Source organism: Thamnophis elegans, chromosome 4 (genome assembly GCF_009769535.1).
Source record: "Thamnophis elegans isolate rThaEle1 chromosome 4, rThaEle1.pri, whole genome shotgun sequence".
Taxonomy (NCBI): domain Eukaryota; kingdom Metazoa; phylum Chordata; class Lepidosauria; order Squamata; family Colubridae; genus Thamnophis; species Thamnophis elegans.
Genome location: NC_045544.1, coordinates 43,140,079 through 43,158,351, shown reverse-complemented (window position 1 = coordinate 43,158,351; position 18,273 = coordinate 43,140,079). Strand labels below are relative to the sequence as shown.

The following is an 18,273-nucleotide window of genomic DNA, read 5'->3' as shown; positions in this document are numbered from 1 at the left end:
CTGAAAACATCTTTCAGGTCCCAATATTCCTTCGGAATCCTTTCCTCCCCCTCAATTCTTTCCTGTCCTCTGGCCGCTAGTTTAGGGACAGTTTCGTCAGGCTCTGGATCCTCCATCCTCCCCCCAGGGGGTGTGGCTGACCAAATTCATAACCACCCATCTCTTCAGTTAATGTGTGGGTTCCATTTCCGGAGCCAGGGGAGTCCTAAAATAATGGGCCGGTCCATTCCTGGTGCTACAATAAAAGTTATCATCTCTTGGTGGGTTCCCAGCCACATTTTGATGGGCTCTGTAGTAAAATGAGCAGGACTGCTCCCTGCAATAGAGCCATCTAATTGGCAAAATGCAATCGGGATTTTTAAAGTTTTCAGTTTCAAGCCCATTTTTTCAACTATACCTAGGCTTATAATGCAACGTGAGCAACCAGAGTCTAAAAGAGCCAGAATTTTCTCTTTAGAGGGCACTCTAAGTTCAACTGGGATAAGCATGGGCCCTGAGCGGGAACTTACCCAGTGGTGCGCGTCGTCTTAGTCACTGTCGTCAGACGAACTGGGGCTTCTGCTCCCTCCTTCCTCCGGTCCAAAGTGTCGAGAAATCTCCCCCCCCTCAAAACAGGTTCCTTTTTCTTGCTAGGAGGCTTCTCAGGCTTTTTCTCCCTTGGGGGGGGGCAGAGCAGTGTGGGTCATCTTGACTCGGCAATTCACGTTTTCCCCATGCTTCTCCAAGGAGTTTCATGGCTTGGGACATGATGAAATCTTCCTCTTCAGGTCCACGCCAGTCAGCAGCTGGTTTTCTGGCCCTCCACATCCTGACCCCAGTTACTGGTTCTTCAGGTTCCTCTTTCTGTCCCACTCCCCAAGTCCACCTGGGTCGAACAGTAGGTTCCTCCACTTGCAGGTCAGCCAACATTTCCATTAATGATGGTGCTGCAGCTGCTGCCAAATCTTCTTCTTAGTCACTGCCGTGTAAAGACATTGTTTTCTTTTTCATTGAATGCACCCCCCTCGGAAGTTGTTCGCTCCAGGTTGGGTGCGAGGTGAGACTTAGCTTAATGTCAGATGCATCTTCATTTAATAATCAGGAAAGAAACCACTCAACTCCATGCCTCAGAATTAAGTGTACTTTTACAAATTACAAACGAATAGAAGCAAAGCAAAGCTAAGTCTGAGTAAAAAGGCGTGAAAGCAATAGATATTATGTATGATTCAATCCCCTCCCCTGGCACCCCAGTTCATAGTCCAATAATAATTCTCCCAACCGTCAGGTGGGAGATGTCTTCAAAAAGCATCATCATCAGGTTGGAATGCTGGACAGTTGGCCTTGGCGGGAAACCCCCTTCTTCTACATGCGCAGTGAGATGGTCAGAAAACTCCTAATAACAATCCTCCAGTACATAATGATTCCCCTCCCAAATACCATGCCCCCCTCCCCGTTTCAATGGCAGCCGAAAAACAGCAGTGAAGCAGAGGCTGACAGTATATATCTGTTTAAAATATGTTGTAACATACTGTGTAGCAGTTAACATGTATATGTTACAACATGTATAATGTGCAGAAAATACATGTTAACAGACCATCTATATTGACAGATGTCTCTGTTACAGTTACTGTGCGTTGAATTATTTATATTCAATTATTTATTGAATGTACTGAATATATTCAATTATTTATTAAATAATTTCATGGGGAGGAAATCTACAATAATTGAGTTTAGCTGATGAGATATAATTTCATTCTCACTATTACAAGGAACATTCCCAGGAATAGATGTTGCATTATTGTTATTGTTATTATATACTTATTCATTAGACATGAAACTCAGTCAACTGAACATTTAAAAATGTATCACAAATATCATTGACTGGCCCTGACGGTTGATAAGGGTTGCTGCCAGCATCCTAGGAATCAACCAAGTATCTTTTAAAAATGTATGTTGTTCCGAGTAGCACAGTCTTTTGCAGCTCCACTGATGCTACAGAAGGAAGCTGCAACTTCTTGATGTATTATGCATTAAAGTGGGATTAACTCATCTGGCCACGTTTCCTGTTGGATCTATCTTGCAGGCAATTATGAGGAAGGGGGTCATCAATATGGGGGTCACAAGTCTGAAGTGATGTTTCTTTATAATAACAACATCTCTGTAAGTTAGAATTGCTATAGTGAGCAAGAGACAGTGACTCAAACGCACTAGGGAACTTCCTTGTTTAAAGTGGACTTGAACACACTGCTGTTCGATTCTCGTTCAGCACTGAACTGCTCTTGGCATTTTGAAAAAGCACAAACTCTCTTCTCTTTCCATAAGCAGGGTACCAACCACCTAAGGGTATTAGCAGCACATTTTAATAACACAGTTAAATAACACAATTTTACATGATTTTAGCAAACAAATATCTTTCTCTTCTATTTTTTTTTAATGTATCAAAATTACTAATGGGAAATAACAAGCAACAACAACAACAATAATAACTTCCAGGATGGAGAAAGGAGTAGTTCTGCTCAAGATATCAAAGCAACTTGGCAGGTTTTGAGGTTTTGATTGAGGAAGGTGGGTCTCCGCTTCAGACAGCAGGCAGTAAAGCTGACGTGAATGTAGTCTGTATGATTATATATTTTTATGGCTTGTTTCAAAAATTAAGACATTCTTTATTTATGATCACAGCGTTGTAATTTAACACAGATCCTTACAGCTTCCAGCCAAAAAGAAATTTTCTGACGCACTTTTTATTCACTCCCTTCTTTTCAAGGTACACATTGCAGAAGGTTGACAAAGAATATCTTTTGGTGTCTAGAACTCAGTGTTTGCTGAGAAAATTTGACATTCTGTTGTGAGCCATGTTCATATACAAATCCTGGGCCTTGGTTGAAAGGCATTGATAAACCATCTGAACTATTTCACTTGGCTTTGCAAGTGACGCACATGTATCACGCATAATATGAAAACACTGGACTTTAACTTGAGATGCTCTGGGTCAGTGAGCAGTTGCCTTTTCATTTAATGAATGAAGAAAGATAACACCAAGCTGAAAGAGTTCCTTATATATTGAGTTTTTAGGGGCATTTAGGCCCAGCTTCTTACTTTCACAGTGGCTATAATATCAAAAAGTGTGACACATGAATCAGGCCTTTTCAGCATGTTGGATGCTCTCCAAAATATATCTCTGATGTTTGTTAGTTACTTTATAGCATAGGTATAATATAATCTGCATATTTGGCCATATTTATAGCACAGGTATAATATTACCTGTATGTTTGAATATTATTTTATGCCAAGTTCATAAAAAAGAGATGTAACTCTATTTTGTTTGTTTGCCTTTTAGGGTATACTTAATTGAAATTGAGAGAACTGACACTTGCAAACACAGATGCAGTTTCCACTTTATATTTATTTCTTGGTCAATTGCATATCCTTCTCTGATATGTCAGAGGCCCAAACTTTGCCCTCTCTAGTTCTAATAACCAATAGGAAAAGGATTTGGAGGAAAATAACTCCTTTCAAGAGCTTCTTCGTTGTTGCATCTTGTTCTATGATCTTTTCAAAAAGGCCCTGGATTTTATTTCCATTCAATACTCTCATAGCAGAATATTCTTTGCACAAGTGTTTCCAATACACCCTTGCCAACCTGGTTCAAAGGGTTTCTTCTGAAAGCCATCTGAACAGCTCCTATGTTAAACCATAATTAGCAATAGCACTTGGACTTATAGCTTGTCTCATAGTGCTTTCCAGTCCTTTCTAAATGGATTACAGAGTCAGCATATTGCCCTCTCATTTTACCAGCCTTGGAAGGATGGAAGCTGAGTCAATCTTGAGCCAGTCAGGATTGAACTCCTGGAAATGGGAATACAGAGTCAGCCTGCAATACTGCATTTTAACCACTGTGCCACCACAGCTCTTTAGGCATGATGGTTCTCCTGAAGATGAAGGGAAATTTTCTAGAGTTTTAGATATCTGAGAAATTGGCAACATCACCATAGAATGCGATTATAAATCTGTGGATCTTAAGAATAACTTTTTATGATTGAAATGTAAGGTGAGGATGGTTGGAACAAATCTGTTGATACACAGGCTCACAATAAGTTTCTTGTGTTTTCAGCTCCCTACACTGCCAGGGCAAGGATAGTTATCATGAATAGGTCTAATATTTCCCTGTTCTTTCTGGAATCTGTTCCCCTTTGGAATTAACACTGCCAAACTGAGTGCCACCAAATTCCATTCCTTCTCTGGATTATAGTGACCCCCATTGAAGAGAGAATTCTGCCATGCCCAGAAGAGATTCTATGAGCTAATTCGCTACTATAGGTATTCTGGTTCTTGATTTTCCTTTTTATTTCCTAACTCCTCCTACTTTTTAAGATAGCAAAACAATCAGCATAAGAAAAGTTTTCCTCAATATTCTTTCCTTGGCTTTCATTAATTTCTGGAAAAAGGTTGTACAGAAGACATATCAAATAAAGAACCACAAAGGACAAGTTGTTTCTTTTCTGAAAGGGGACAGCTGACGTATTAGAGGTTACTGTGGGTTTACTTCTGGGACTGCTGTAGACCGTACCTTTTAGTTGGGTAATTACTGCTGTAAGAAGAACCAGGAGGTACTTCTACCCCTCCTTTTGGCAGTGCTTGAAAAAAATAATACTGGTAATGCTGGTGTGTGTGTGGGGGAGGATGTTTTCTGTGTAGACAACCACAACTCACTCTCCTAGCAATCAACATGAAGCCTTCAAGAGATGCTGTGAAAACCAGAAAGAGGCAGAGGTAAAAACAAAGGGTTTTCCTTCCCTAGCAATTCTGGAGGGATCCTGGGTAAATGGAGAGGGATTAGGGATATAAATAGGAATGATCTCCTAAAGATCTTGCACTCTCATTTTCTGCATTATTTTACTGTTTCTATCCTTCACCCCATTCCAAAAAGAGCCATCAAAATCCACCCAAGTTGATATTGGATACTTTCCCCTAGCCTTTATCGGCTTTGAAGAAAAGATATAGTGGTGTATAATAGATACACACAGATGATTATGCCAGGAGACTTATGGAAGAAAACAAAGTGTTCCAGCATTCCTCAGTATTGACCATGTAGCCTTGGATTGCTATGCTTCTACAACATCTGTGGGACCACCACATCCCCCTTGAATTGTACCTTAGATATGTAAGTAAGTGTTCCATAAATATTTTCTTAATTGAACGCAATAAAGGTGGAATATTTCCCATTCCTTCCTTTCCTGTGAAAGTTTCCTCTGAAAGTTTCTTCAGTGGGCCAGTGGACCCTGCTAAGAAGCATGAGAAGGAAGGTAGGGCTGCTGGGGAAGAAGAAAAGCCACTTGGATGTGAGTTGTTACTACCAGCAGTAATAACAAGACAAACAGTGCAGCTTAGGTATAATAGGGAGACAGAACTCCTATCCAAAAGGAGAAATAAGGTTTATTAAGAAAAATGAAAAATGTTTTTGCTTCCCTGCGGTTTTAGTTTTCAGAATTTTGAATTCTACCTCTATGTATATTCTTTGAATAATACCAAATTTTGGACATCTTCCTTAGTGCAAATTCAATTTCCTAAACTCTATTAGAATATTTAAACATCTTTAGCCAATTAGTCTATTTGAGATTCAAAATATAATAGATAGATACGTATCTCCTACCAGTATTACTGTTAGTTTGGAAACTCTGGTATATTATGTTTAGACAAATGTATATTTAATCCCTTTTCTCATGTTAAATTGATGCAATCTAGACCACAAATTAATAAACAATTTGTTTATAGAAGATTTGGATGAATCCTAGGAGCTTTATAGTGAATCAATTAGTGGATGATACAGATTATTTTTCTCATTTTCTGTATTAAAATATAAATATCACCTGTCACTTGCCATCCAGTGCTAGTTTCTGTCAGAAACTGATATAAAGAATCCATTTCAAGGCCCATATATCTAAATATATCTGTAAAACAACCAGTCATAAGTCAAGGGCTATTTGTAGGAATAACGCTTCATTAAAATAGTTGTTTTTAGATAAGCTCCCCGTTGGGAGAGCGAGTACGTTCAGCAAAGCGTTGTGAGAGTTGTGTTGGAGAACACACAAACCAGCATACAGAGACACTGCAGTTTAAATAGGATTTTACTTTCATGGAAATAGAGGTATCAGAGGCCATCAAACAGTCCAAGTCATACACGGATAAGACAGTCAGTCATCAATGTCTTTCAGTTAAGGGATAATCCAAATAACATAGTCCAGTATCATATAATTAGTTCAGTACGCAAAAGTTTGCTAGCAGTTGCAAAACTTACAATAGCTCACAGCACTTTCCAACAGCCAGCTTTCAAAACACACAGATCAGATCAGCCCAGCATCTAACGAACAGAGAGCTAACAGTCATTCTGGCTCCCTCTTATGGCCGATTGAGGAAAACAGCAACCCATCACATTTTACAGTATGATTTAAAGAAATAGGTATAGCATTGCTATATGATTTATATATTGCCAACCCAACTGTTAGAATTATATTCCTAACAGTTGTTTTGGAACCTAAAGTTATAATAAGGAAGAAATAATTATATTTATTCCTTTGACTTTGAGACAATGTTCAATGTTTTCACAGATATATTTTTTTCAACTATATCCTTTCTACATAGAAATTGCCAGTTGGACAACGGAAGTGGATTCTTCATGACACTCTTATGCAAAGAGGTTAGTTCTTCAATATTAACATTTTAAAGGAAAATTCATGATGCCAATTAACTTGTGGCTTGAATACTTGATGTTACTTGTGCCTTATGAACGCAGTGCCTGTAGATGTAGCAGATGCACGCAGATTACAATAAAATATAATGATCTTTTATTGAAACTATTATGTAAAACTTTTATATGTGTGTGAATGTGTGCGTGTGTGTGTGCGTGCATGCATGCATGTGTGTATGTACGAGAAGCACTAAAATTTGATTACTCTTATTGTCATGATGTTGTTGTTTCTTTTCTCTTTCTCTTTCGTTTGCTCCCTTCTATATTTATCTCTCTCTTCTATGTTCTGCTTTATTAAATAAATAAACTAAGGGAAAAAAAACCACTCTCTTTTTTTTATTTCCCTAGTGGTCAGTAGGGGAAAGTTGCACGCTCACTACTTCTGGAGCTGAATCTCCAAAGCAGCAAAATGTCCTTTGGGGGCAATAAGTGCATATTTGTCTTCTTGGCACAGCACAGAGGTTCAGGTTGGTATGAACGAGATTTACTATAACTGGAAGATGTACACCGAGATTTTCTGCTTTAGGAACTAGCCTTTTGCCATATGTTACTGAATCTCTTAAGCAGGAACTTCAGAGTCATTCTGTTGGTTCCTCTGGGGAGCTTAAATTACAGTAAATAATTGGACTTTTGCTGTCTTGTTCTTGCACAGCTTGGTATTTCTCTCACCTCTGAGTCTCGTGCCACCCATGGAGAGACATCTAACAGTGTAGCTATTGTGATGGATGAACAGAAAGCTGTGGTTTATGATGTCCTTTCCTTTGCCAACTCTGAAAAGAAACAGGAATACATCTGTGGGAGAGATGGTTTATTGTCCATATGTTTACCTATTCCAATTAACTACCCTTTTAAACACTATTTTAAGATAACCAGGACCATTAATTTTCTCAATGTTTCCTTAATAGGAGGTATCTGAAATGTAGCCCTTGTGTATTTTGAGGGGGTGGGTGGGTTCACAGTAATTTTTGCCTTTGGTTACAAAACAGCAACCCCAATATATGAAAAGAGTTTCTTTCTATAGTCCAATACATAAGCTCTGGGCAGCCTTGCTTTTGAATTGATCAGATGGCTCCTAATCCAACAAGAATGCATCAGAACATGTCTGAAAGTGTCAGAAAGGAGCTCTTTGCAAGACTATAAAAGATTCTTCTAAAATCTTTAATACCACAATAGATGTTGCCATATATCACAATATATCTTGCCATATGGGGATGTGGTGGCTCAGTGACTAAGATGCTGAGCTTGGTGGTTCAGTTCAGTTTGGTGGTTTGAATCATAAGTGCCGCGTAACAGGGTGAGCTCCCATTACTTGTCCCAGCTTCTGCCAAACTAGCAGTTCAAAAGCACATAAAAAATGCAAGTAGAAAAATAGGAACCAACTTTGGTGAAAAGGTAGCAGCGTTCTGTGCACCTTCGGTATTTAGTCATTCCGGCCACATGACCACGGAGACGTCTTCGGACTGCGCTGGCTCTTCAGCTTTAAAATGGAGAAGAGCACCGCCCCCTAGATTCAGGAATGACTAGCACATATGTGCAAGGGGAACCTTTACCTTTATATCTTGCCAACTGTATTCAGCTGTTTCTTTAATGCTGTAATACAGTTCTATGCTGTATTAAATTGTCTCATAGGCATGCAGAGGATATCTGAAAGTCCAATATTAATAATATAGCTGCCCATGTCATGCTCTGGGTAACACACACAATTAAAAGCTCAAAATCTTTGGGGGGCAACTCTTTTTCAGAAGGATTTCAAATCCAAACAGGCAGAAGCTGAAATCGTTTGGCAGGCAGCTCTTTTATCCATCCCCCAAGGACAAGAGTAAGTTGAAATCCATAGTAAGGTAAGGAAGATGGGGTGACTTGGAGGGTGAGGGGAGGGAGAGACCCTGGAAAGTCCGGTGCAATCTGGGCACAAGTGTCTCTCCACTCAAGAGCTAAAAAATCCTGCTTGGATTTCACCTCCTCAAGGACTGTCCTCCCCCCAATACACCGCTCTGCTCTGTTTAATAACCAGGACAATTCAGGGGTGAAATCCAGCAGATTCTGACAGGTTCTGGAGAACCAGTAGTGGAAATTTTGAGCAGTTCAGAGAACCGGCAAATACCACCTCTGGCTGGCCACAGAATGGGGAGGGAATGGGGATTTTGCAATATCCTTCCCCTGGAGTAGGGTGAGAATGTAGATTTTGCAGTATCCTTCCCCTGCCATGCCCACCAAGCCACACCCACAGAACTGGTAGTTAAAAAAAAGTTGTATTTCACCACAGGGACAATTGTGTAATGTTTGGAAGTGAGATTCCTGGGATTACAGTGATTGAGCAAAAGGGTCATGTGAACAGCTCACTTAACAACCATTTTATTCAGTAACCGAGATTCTGCTCCCAGTTGTAGTTGTAAGTTAAGGACTACCTGTAGGTTAAAATCTTCAGTTTCACAGCCCATTTATTCCAAGAAGACATGAAGGATATTATGATTTCTGAACTGATAGCTTATTGTTAGCTTTTAAAAAATTATTATATGTGTTTTCTGTAAAACAGAGTTATTGTCTTTTATTTTTAATGCTGAAACTACATTGATATGCTGTCCTGCCATTTCCGAGGTGAAAAGAAAATACATTGTTTTCCAGCCTGCTACTTCAACAATAATCCTTTTACCATGCTGGCAGCGAGGCTTGTAAAGTTGCTGCCTGCAAAGAAAGTGGGGCATCTTATTTTCAGCAGCAAGTGTCGAAACAGGAGTGTGCGCACATACACACAGAGGAGCGCTGGAAACTGGAAGAACAGCTGCCTGGCATGCATGTCCGGGAGTGTCAGAAACTGGAAGTTCCCTGGCACGCATGCGCATGCCAGGAAACTGAGCTTCCAGTTTCTGGTTTCTGCATGTGCTGGGGTGCCTGGAGAGATGAATCTGCATGCCACTTCCAGCACACATGCCATAGGTTTAGAGGGTCTATAACATGGCAATTGGAGTTGGGTTGACTAAATAGATCTTGCAGCATTGCCACACAAGCCCTGCTTCTATTATGCATGCATTGTGACATTGTATGTAGGTATGAATGGGACAGAGGCTGCAGCATGAACTCAAACACAAACTCCATTATTCTGATGAAAGCAACAAGATCCAGGCATAAATGGAACAAAGCAGGGACATGCAGTCACTAGAGGCAAGGGAGGCGGAGCCTCACCACTCTCCTCAGGAAAAGAAAAGAAATTTAAATATTTTTTTTAAATAATTAAAGCCAAGATAGTTGCTTCCAGATTCCTGGTCACAGTGGCTTGGTGTCTGCTTAGTGTTAACCAATGCAGGAGGCGAGAGAACTCGGGGCCTCTTTTCCATAAGGAATTTTTCGCCTTCTAAAAGTTAAGAAAGAGTTAAAAGGCAAAGAAGTTCAGACGGAAAAGAGGCACTAATTTTCCCGCCTCCTGATCTGGAAGCAGCCAATCATGTCTTCTTGAGCACGCTTACGTTGGGCGGGTTATTTCGGAGGGCGCGCTTCAGAGGAGAGAGGAGTGGGGGAGAAGGAGGAGGCTCGCTCTTCACCCCTCCCCAACCTTCCCAGGGTCCAGATTCCCTTCGCTGCAAGCCTTGCTGTCTCTTGCATCCCAAAGGTGGGTGGGTGTGGGAGTTTTGGTGGCCCCAATTCTTCTCTGGGGGGTGGGGGGTGTCTCCTGGGGCTGCTGGCTAGATAGACTCCCAAGGAGCGACTCCTTCCCTCCTAGTCTCCCTGTGGGTGGCTGGAAATGTCCACGCATTTCAGCCAGCCACAAAACGCTTAGCCGGGGGTTTCCTTACAAGAGCCAGGCTCTGCGCAGCGCCGGGAGGCCACGGAGAAGCTTCGCTCCGCTTCTCACTCAGCTTTTCCCCAGAGGCGATCCGAGACTTCAAGCGGCGGAGCTTGGAGAAGCAGCGGCCGCAGGCCAGGTCAGCGGGGCACTTTGCATCATGGGAGCCGCCAAGCGCCTTTGCTGCAGACCCGGGCTCTTGGTGGCTCCCGCGATGCAAATTCCCCCCCCCCCACCGCCGAGGCCACAAATTCCCCCCCCCACCGCTGAGGCTTCGCAAAAGGATGCCCAGCTGAGCCTCACCAGGCATAAACCTCACCGCACGTCACTGGAACAAAGCATGCATGGTTGAGGACATAGTATCTGAAGATTGTTACTGGAGTTCTAACATTCTTGTGATCTCAGACATTGCAAATTGCAAACACATTTACTAAGAAACAGGCCTGAGTAGAAGGAAACCATACTCACAAGTGGACTGTATGCTTCATTCAATTGGAAGTATTCAGTGCTGCTCTTGAGAAACCTAAGACCGATGCTAACTTTTTGCTCCATAATGGCATACTATGGATGCATCATCCTTTTCTTTTCCACTCTAGCTCTTTCCAGCAGTGTTGCAACAAACATAAATATGAGGAAACACACAAGACTGCTCTGAATGTTATTTACATCTATTCAGTTCCCACACCAAGCCAGTGATTTCTCCATCCGGCTGGAAAATGTGAAGGGCAAAAAGCAGCAAGCAGCTGGCCTCCAGCCCCATCCTTGAACTTCACCTCTCCATGTTTGCTGTCCATGGAGATGAAATGATGAAAAACAAAGCAAGCAAGCAGCTATGTGAGAGAACAGAATAACTCAGCTGCTCTGTAGGGTAGCCAAAAACTTAGAGAAACACAAGACTCTTGGATCCTCAGAGGGGATCCTCAGAGGGGATCCTCAGAGGGAGGTGGACAATTCCATGGGCTATGAAGAAGAATCCATTCTACAGGTCCAGTGCTAAGAAGTCATTCTTGTGACGTTTCTCAAAAACTGGTGTTGAGTCGACTAACCCAACTTCATGTGGGGATGTAGAAGTCTGCTACTGATTTCAACTCAGAATGTCCTTGGTGTGACAACTAAATCTATACAGTATATGTAATCAATAGTCAAGACTGAACAAGATAGTTTAATCATGCCAGAGAGGTTAAGTATAGGCAGTAGGATTTTCTATCGTTCTATCTGAAGAGCAAACCATGTACAAAGCTACCTTGTTTCCCCAAAAATAAGACAGGGTCTTACTTTCTTTTGACCTCCGAAATAAGCCGTTGGCCTTATATCCAGGGAGGTTTTATTATTTTTGAGGTGCAAAAGGCAGTGATTGTGGTCACCTCATGGCAGCTGGGGAGGGCTTATTTTAGCCCATGCGCTCAAAAGCTCGATTGGGCTTATTATCCGGGGAGATCTTATTTTTGGGAAAACAGGGTATCTTTTGTGAGAGAAAGACCCCTTCAGTTTGGTAAAGAGAATGAGTTAAGGCAGGATTTTTCAAACTATGTACTCTCCACAAGAACGTAGAAGCATTCTATGAGAGACTAAAGGGAGGGGGGGAAAGCTTCATGCGAATTGAAAGTGCAGGGTTAGTTCTCTCATGAAAAAGATATCATTCAGATCAGAGGTCCGAGTTCGGCAGCTTGAAAACATTTGAAAACCTTGGCCATCAGACAAAGATGTGGGGAGGAGCCGGGACCAGCTTATGTTTGTAAAACACAAACTCAGTAGCCTTTGGCACAGTGTTCAGATTGTGATGTTCTTTGGATCCTAACCATGCTGCAGAGCAAGGCAGAATGAAGAGGGATGCCCATCAAAGGGCTAGAAATTCACTGTACAAACATTTGAGGGCTCATGAAAAAGTTCAGGAAACATGGGGAGGGGGTAGTTCACCCCTTCGCCTTCCCTGGAGAATCAAAATATCACAGAATATGGATTCCATTCTGTGTGGTTCCTTCCAACAGAGCTTTCCTTTGTAGGTGTTTAGGGAGCGACTCACCACTGTGAAAGAAACACCGCTTTGAAAACGACCCTGCTTAGAGAGTTATTTATTCACTTTCATTTCAACTCATCTGCCTACAAAAATAACAACGATGGGAATGCATTCAGGTAGGGCGCTTGTGATTACAGCTGAGGTGGGTAGAATGTAGGCATTTTCGACTGATTTCAACATAATTTTATTATTTTTTAAATTTCTTACTCATGTGGGTGGCCTGTTCTCTGAACTATGGACTTCTAGTTGGGGGGGGGGGAGGGATATTCCAGGAGTTTTAATGGTCTTTCAAAAATAACTTTCAAGAATAAGATGCTTTTGGAAAGTATTCCTAATATGCTATAATTGCTGGTGGTGTGTCAAGATAGCATCAGAAAATGGTAGACTTATGAACAGTAGACTTCCTTGAAAGCAGTCCAAAAGGACTCTTTCCTGAACCATAACAAATAGGAGAAAGTTTTGTAGATTTTATGCAAGCCACACTAGAGTACCCATAGTACATCAAGGACTTACAAATATTTTACAAGCAGTATGAACCATGTCAATTGTGTATTAATAATATTACACCTCTGAATGACGTATCCTATTCATTACAGTTGTATTCATAGGATCTACTGCTTCAAGATCACATTAGCCAAAATTATACAATATGCACTAGTATGGATCCTAATCTGCCAATACCATTTTGCTGCATTAATCTTTATCAGCTGGATTCATTTCAGGCTGGATTCATTTCAGACTGGAGATTAGTCAAATATAGAATTCAAACTATTTATGCAGGTATGCAATCCATGGCAAAAATAGGAATGTCCCTAAAAGAAATGCCTTTTTCTTAATATCACAGAGGATGTGTTTTTTTTATACATGAGATAGAATTTTACATCAAATTGCAATTTTGTAAATCCCCAAATTTAAAGGCTGATCATTGAGAGTTGAAAAGTTGAACCCTAATATTCACTAACTCTATATACACTTATGTGAACTGAACTCAGTAGAACTTATACTGCTTAAGGAAATTTATTCATCTCTCAATGTTGAACAGTACCTTAAAATCGACAAAACACAACCTTATTTTGTTAAGGTCCATTTAGGGGCCTATATGTCAAGGACATCCTTGACAGTCGGCTGTTCAGTGGCTCGAATCCCTAGCGCTATATAACGGAATGAGCTCTCGTTACTTGTCAGCTTCTGTCAATGTAGCAGTTTGAAAGCATGTAAAATGCAAGTAGAAAAATAAGAACCACCTTTGGTGGGAAGGTAACAGCGTTCTGTGTGTCTTCGGCTACATGACCACAGAGACATCTTCAGACAGTGCTGGCTCTTCGGCTTTGAAATGGAGATGAGCACCGCCCCCTAGAGTCAGGAATGACTAGCACTTATGTGGGAGGGGGACCTTTATCTTTACTATGTCAATGACATCCTATTTTGCCATTTTCCTGCCCATTTTCAACAGCAGTACAACAGAATAGAAAGAAATTTTAGCTCCCCAAAGAAATGTTAAATGCATTGAGGATCAAAAACAAAGATTGCTGTGGGGATGATCCATCATCCTTTACTAACTCTGTAGGTCCAGACTCTGCTCAAGTATGTAGCCCTCAGATACCTTCCCATATAAAAATATCCAGCAGCCAGTATCATAGATAATATAGAAACACCTGGTGAACTCATATAGACCATGTTTGTCCACTGTTATCCGGCACTAAAATATCTCCTTACTAGGAAGTTTATTTTGCTGTGGTTCCTGCCTTGCTCATTAAGCTTGAGGAAGGAGATCTGATGTACATTATCATTGATGTGGTTTGCATGTATTTTTCCAGTGAGTTTTGCCAACCACTTTCATTCAGAAATGGCCTTAATTTGCATTCCTTTCGTTTTTGACCACAGTGATATTAAACATGAGTACAGGGCTGCTGTTAACGTACTGCCTATTAAAATCCACTGCCTACCACTCCTTCCAGCTATCTATCAACATATTATGTTGAAAAACCATTTTCATTATTTAAAACATCAAACCTTGTCCATTGTTTCATTCTGCATTCTCTGGAAATCCCTTTCACCAATAAATAGCAGTTATGAAACACACATTGCAAGATTACCCTGCTTTTCCATCCAAGATTAACCAGAGTATCTTTCAACAAAATCCTAACTATATAGAACAACATAATTGAGCTTTATGAGATCTAGTTATTCTAGGTCTTCATCAGCTCTCCAGTGTCTGTGTTATACTTATTCATTCTACTGGTTGTTTTATTTTTCCCTTCACTATTCTCTCTTTCCTTGCTGGTTTCCCACTTTTTCTGACAAGGAAAACCTAATGCACAGCTATGGAATAGGTAGTACATAGCTCAACAACAGCAACTGTAAGAGGGATCTAGGACTCCTAGCAGACAATCACTTAAATATGAGTCAGCCATTCACTACAGCTACCAAAAAAGTAAATGCAGTCCTAAGCTGCATCAACAGAGGGCTAGTATCAAGGTCATGTGGAGTGTTAGTACTGCTTTATAATGCCTTGGTAAGACCACACTTGCAATATTGCATGCAGTTTTGGTCACCACGATACAAAAAAAGGTGCTGAGCCTCTAGAAAAGGTGCAGAGAAGAACAACAAAGATGATTAGGGGGCTGACAGTTGCAGGACATGTCTAGTCTAATAAAGAGAAGGACATGTAGAGTCTTCCAATAGTTGAGGGGATGTCACAGAAAAGATGGGGTCAACCTATTCTCCAAAGCATCTGAGGACAGGACAAGAAGTACTGGATGGAAACTTATCAAGGGAGATCCAACCTAAAACTAAGGAGTAATTTCCTGACAGTGAGAACAATTAACTAATGGAACAGCTTGCCTCCTTGAGTTGTAGGTGTTCCATCACTGAAAATTTTCAAGAAGAGACTTGGTAGCCATGTGTCTGGAATGGCATAAGGCCATTCCACGTGAGCTGTCACCCCAGCTCGGCTCTACCATGCATGCACATGTGCCTCCTGTCAGCCAGCTGGTTTTCGGATCTCTGTCATGCATGTGTGGGGGTGGGGCACATGTGTGTGGGTCATGCATGCACGCACAGGGGGTGGGGAACTTGCGGGGGGTTACATGTGCATGTGTGGTGGTTGGGGGAACGTGGGGTGTGTGTGCATGTGCAGGGGGCAAGTCACACAGGGGGTCACATGCACATTACATTATGGGTGCGCATGTGCGCTTTCAGCATCTGACAACAAAAAGGTATAAGCCATCACTGGTATAAGGTCTCTTGCTTGAGCAGGAGGTTGGAGTAGAAGACTTCCAAGATACCTTCCAACTCTGTTATTATGTGTTCTCCTCAGTATTTCACGGGATTCCTAGCATGATATTTGCTTTTTCACAATAACCATCATGGCCCTGCATTCTCCATTCAGCCTAAGCAGATCTCAATTGTTCCTAAATATTGTCAACTTCAGTGTGCATTTAATCTGGTTTGATAATGAGATGGAACACAGTAACTTTTTCACTTGGGGAAGAGAAGGTTGGTGTGAACTTGCTCTTTTCCATTCCTAGACTTCTATAAAACTCAGTTCCTACTCTATTCCTTTAGAACTTTGGCATACTATGAAAGTTGGCATTGCCACTGTTATGATATGCATGTGCAAAGGTGAACTTTTGGGGGATTTTCCACTTGTTTAGAAGTGTCTAAATAACCAGATGGGATTAGCCAATACAATTACACTGTCGGAAATTCCTTGTGTGAAATTGACTAGATAAGCGTGCTTGTATGGGTCTTTTACCTGGGAACATAAATTAACGTGTTGTTGAGTGTCAGACCAGGACTTCACAGACTCTTAATAAAGCATAACTGTAATAAACCTGCATATCTAGCACTTTTCATTCTTAGATGAAGATTTGCCTCCTAATTTTGCCCCATGACTGCTCCTTCATTATTCTCTTTTGAAAAATCCTTCTACTGTATGTATTGTAAGATAGAAAATGAGTGACAAATATAGATGCCAATAATGGAGAATATTTGTAGTTCAGGTTTGAAATGAGGGGACTAACACTGATGATGTTACCTAGTTTGGGTAATGAAATGTATGCAAGAAAACAAGCTCAGAGAGCAGCAAGGACCCCTCCAACACAATGTTCTCATTATTTACTCCCTGATACTACTCCTAGATGCTAGTGCAAGTCATCAGAAAATTTTCTTTCCATAGATTTTTACAAACCAGGAAATGTGAACAGGTAGTATATCTGCAGGATGATGTAACAAGTGAGAAAGCAGCCTCTGCTTTGTAACAATTAAATTTTGTTGTTTGACATCAAAGAAATAAATTGTTTAGCAATGCACCCTGTGAATCATGTGGAAAAACAGAATATTTTATTTCTCTTTTTTTATAGAGAAACAAAGCTTTCATCACTGGAAGATGGGTTCAACACAAAATTAATCACAGCTTTCTGAAAGCCAATCTGTGAAAGTCTGTTGGACTTCTGCAGCAATGGATACCTTGCCAATGCTGGAATCAGCAAAGCCTGAAGATTTTCCAGTGGCAGTCATGGAAATGTTTACTTACATTCCAAACTGCTGCCACCTTTCACACAAATTGACACATCCAAGCGATTCTCTCTTGCGTTGTCCAGTGATTTGGGATGGAGACCATCTTGGAAACATTATGATATATCTTTCTTTCCAGAATAATATGTGAATAGCTTAAATTACTTTGCATACTGGAGTACCTATTGTTATACCTATATACAACTCTCAGGTTGCAGGCCTTGCTGCTTCTCCCCAAGTAAGGTCACTGAATGGAAGTTAGTCTGTTACGTATTTTCTGTTGTTGTTGAAAAAGCTGGGCATTTTGAAATTGAAAGCTCCTCTCTCTTTAATGTGTATTCAGCCTTAAATGTCCTACATATAAAAGGGAAGGCATTAAAAAAAAACCATACATAATTGAAAATTAGTACCAGAACTTAAAAATAATTCTGATTTCCTAAGAAGCAATTTTTTTAACAGCGTACAATTACACACTTGAATTGTTGGGCAGATGCATGGAGAAGACATGGTTTGAAAATGAGAAAAAAACTGTTTTCTTTCTCAACAGCATGTTGGAGCAAATTCAAAGCCATTTATGCTTCCTAACCACAAAGCTTTTTTATATTTTTTTAATATAAATGTTCTGTTTTGCACATGCAGATGTTGTCTACAAACTAGTTACATCCTAGTTATCAATTCAAGGCCAGGTGAATCCAACTTCCTGCTTGAAGAAACACATCCAGACAATAAAGCTGTGCAGTAGCAGCTAACTATGGACCTGTTTTAAGAAAATGGAAAGTCTGTGATAGGTCTGTTGCAGCCAGTGGGAAGATACTGAACTGCAATCATTTTAAAAATTGAATTAGAAATCGAAATGATTCAAACAAAACATGCAATCATACATTCTAAAATTAATTTTTTTAAAGTACAAGAATCACTTTTTGTTATAGATTTGATATACACTGATCACAAGTTGTCACCCAATTATCTGAACCAGCAGAGAGTTGCATAGTCTTATACATACAGCTGTTGTTTGTTTGGGTTTTCTTTTCATAATTGTCATATGTTTTGAATTTACAAAGAAGGAAAACATCCTCAGTTTCGCTAAATAGGAAGGCACAATCTTTCTATTTAGTAGTAATCACAATGACATTATTACTTTAAACAATAGGTTACTGTCAGCACACAATTATCAAGAATATTCCATATTGAGCATATTGAAGGTATTTTCTGAATAGACCATGTATATGCAGT

General features: G+C 40.5%; 2 long non-coding RNA genes across 3 annotated transcripts; one reads left to right on the top strand and one right to left on the bottom strand.

Moving 5' to 3' along the window:
• Nucleotides 1-6,444: 6,444 nt before the first annotated feature.
• On the bottom strand, nt 6,445-11,200 carry LOC116508123. Of its 2 annotated transcripts, XR_004255280.1 has the most exons (3): nt 10,974-11,200; nt 7,394-7,494; nt 6,445-6,772 (listed from the first exon to the last, which is right to left on the bottom strand). It is a non-coding gene; the product is annotated as an uncharacterized LOC116508123 (long non-coding RNA). The 2 variants fall into 2 exon arrangements; XR_004255279.1 differs by lacking the exon at nt 6,445-6,772 and having other exon boundaries at nt 7,173-7,494.
• A 1,093-nt stretch (nt 11,201-12,293) lies between these two features.
• LOC116508141 lies at nt 12,294-17,201 on the top strand. Its single transcript, XR_004255287.1, has 2 exons — nt 12,294-12,638; nt 16,887-17,201. It is a non-coding gene; the product is annotated as an uncharacterized LOC116508141 (long non-coding RNA).
• The last annotated feature ends 1,072 nt before the right edge of the window (nt 17,202-18,273 follow it).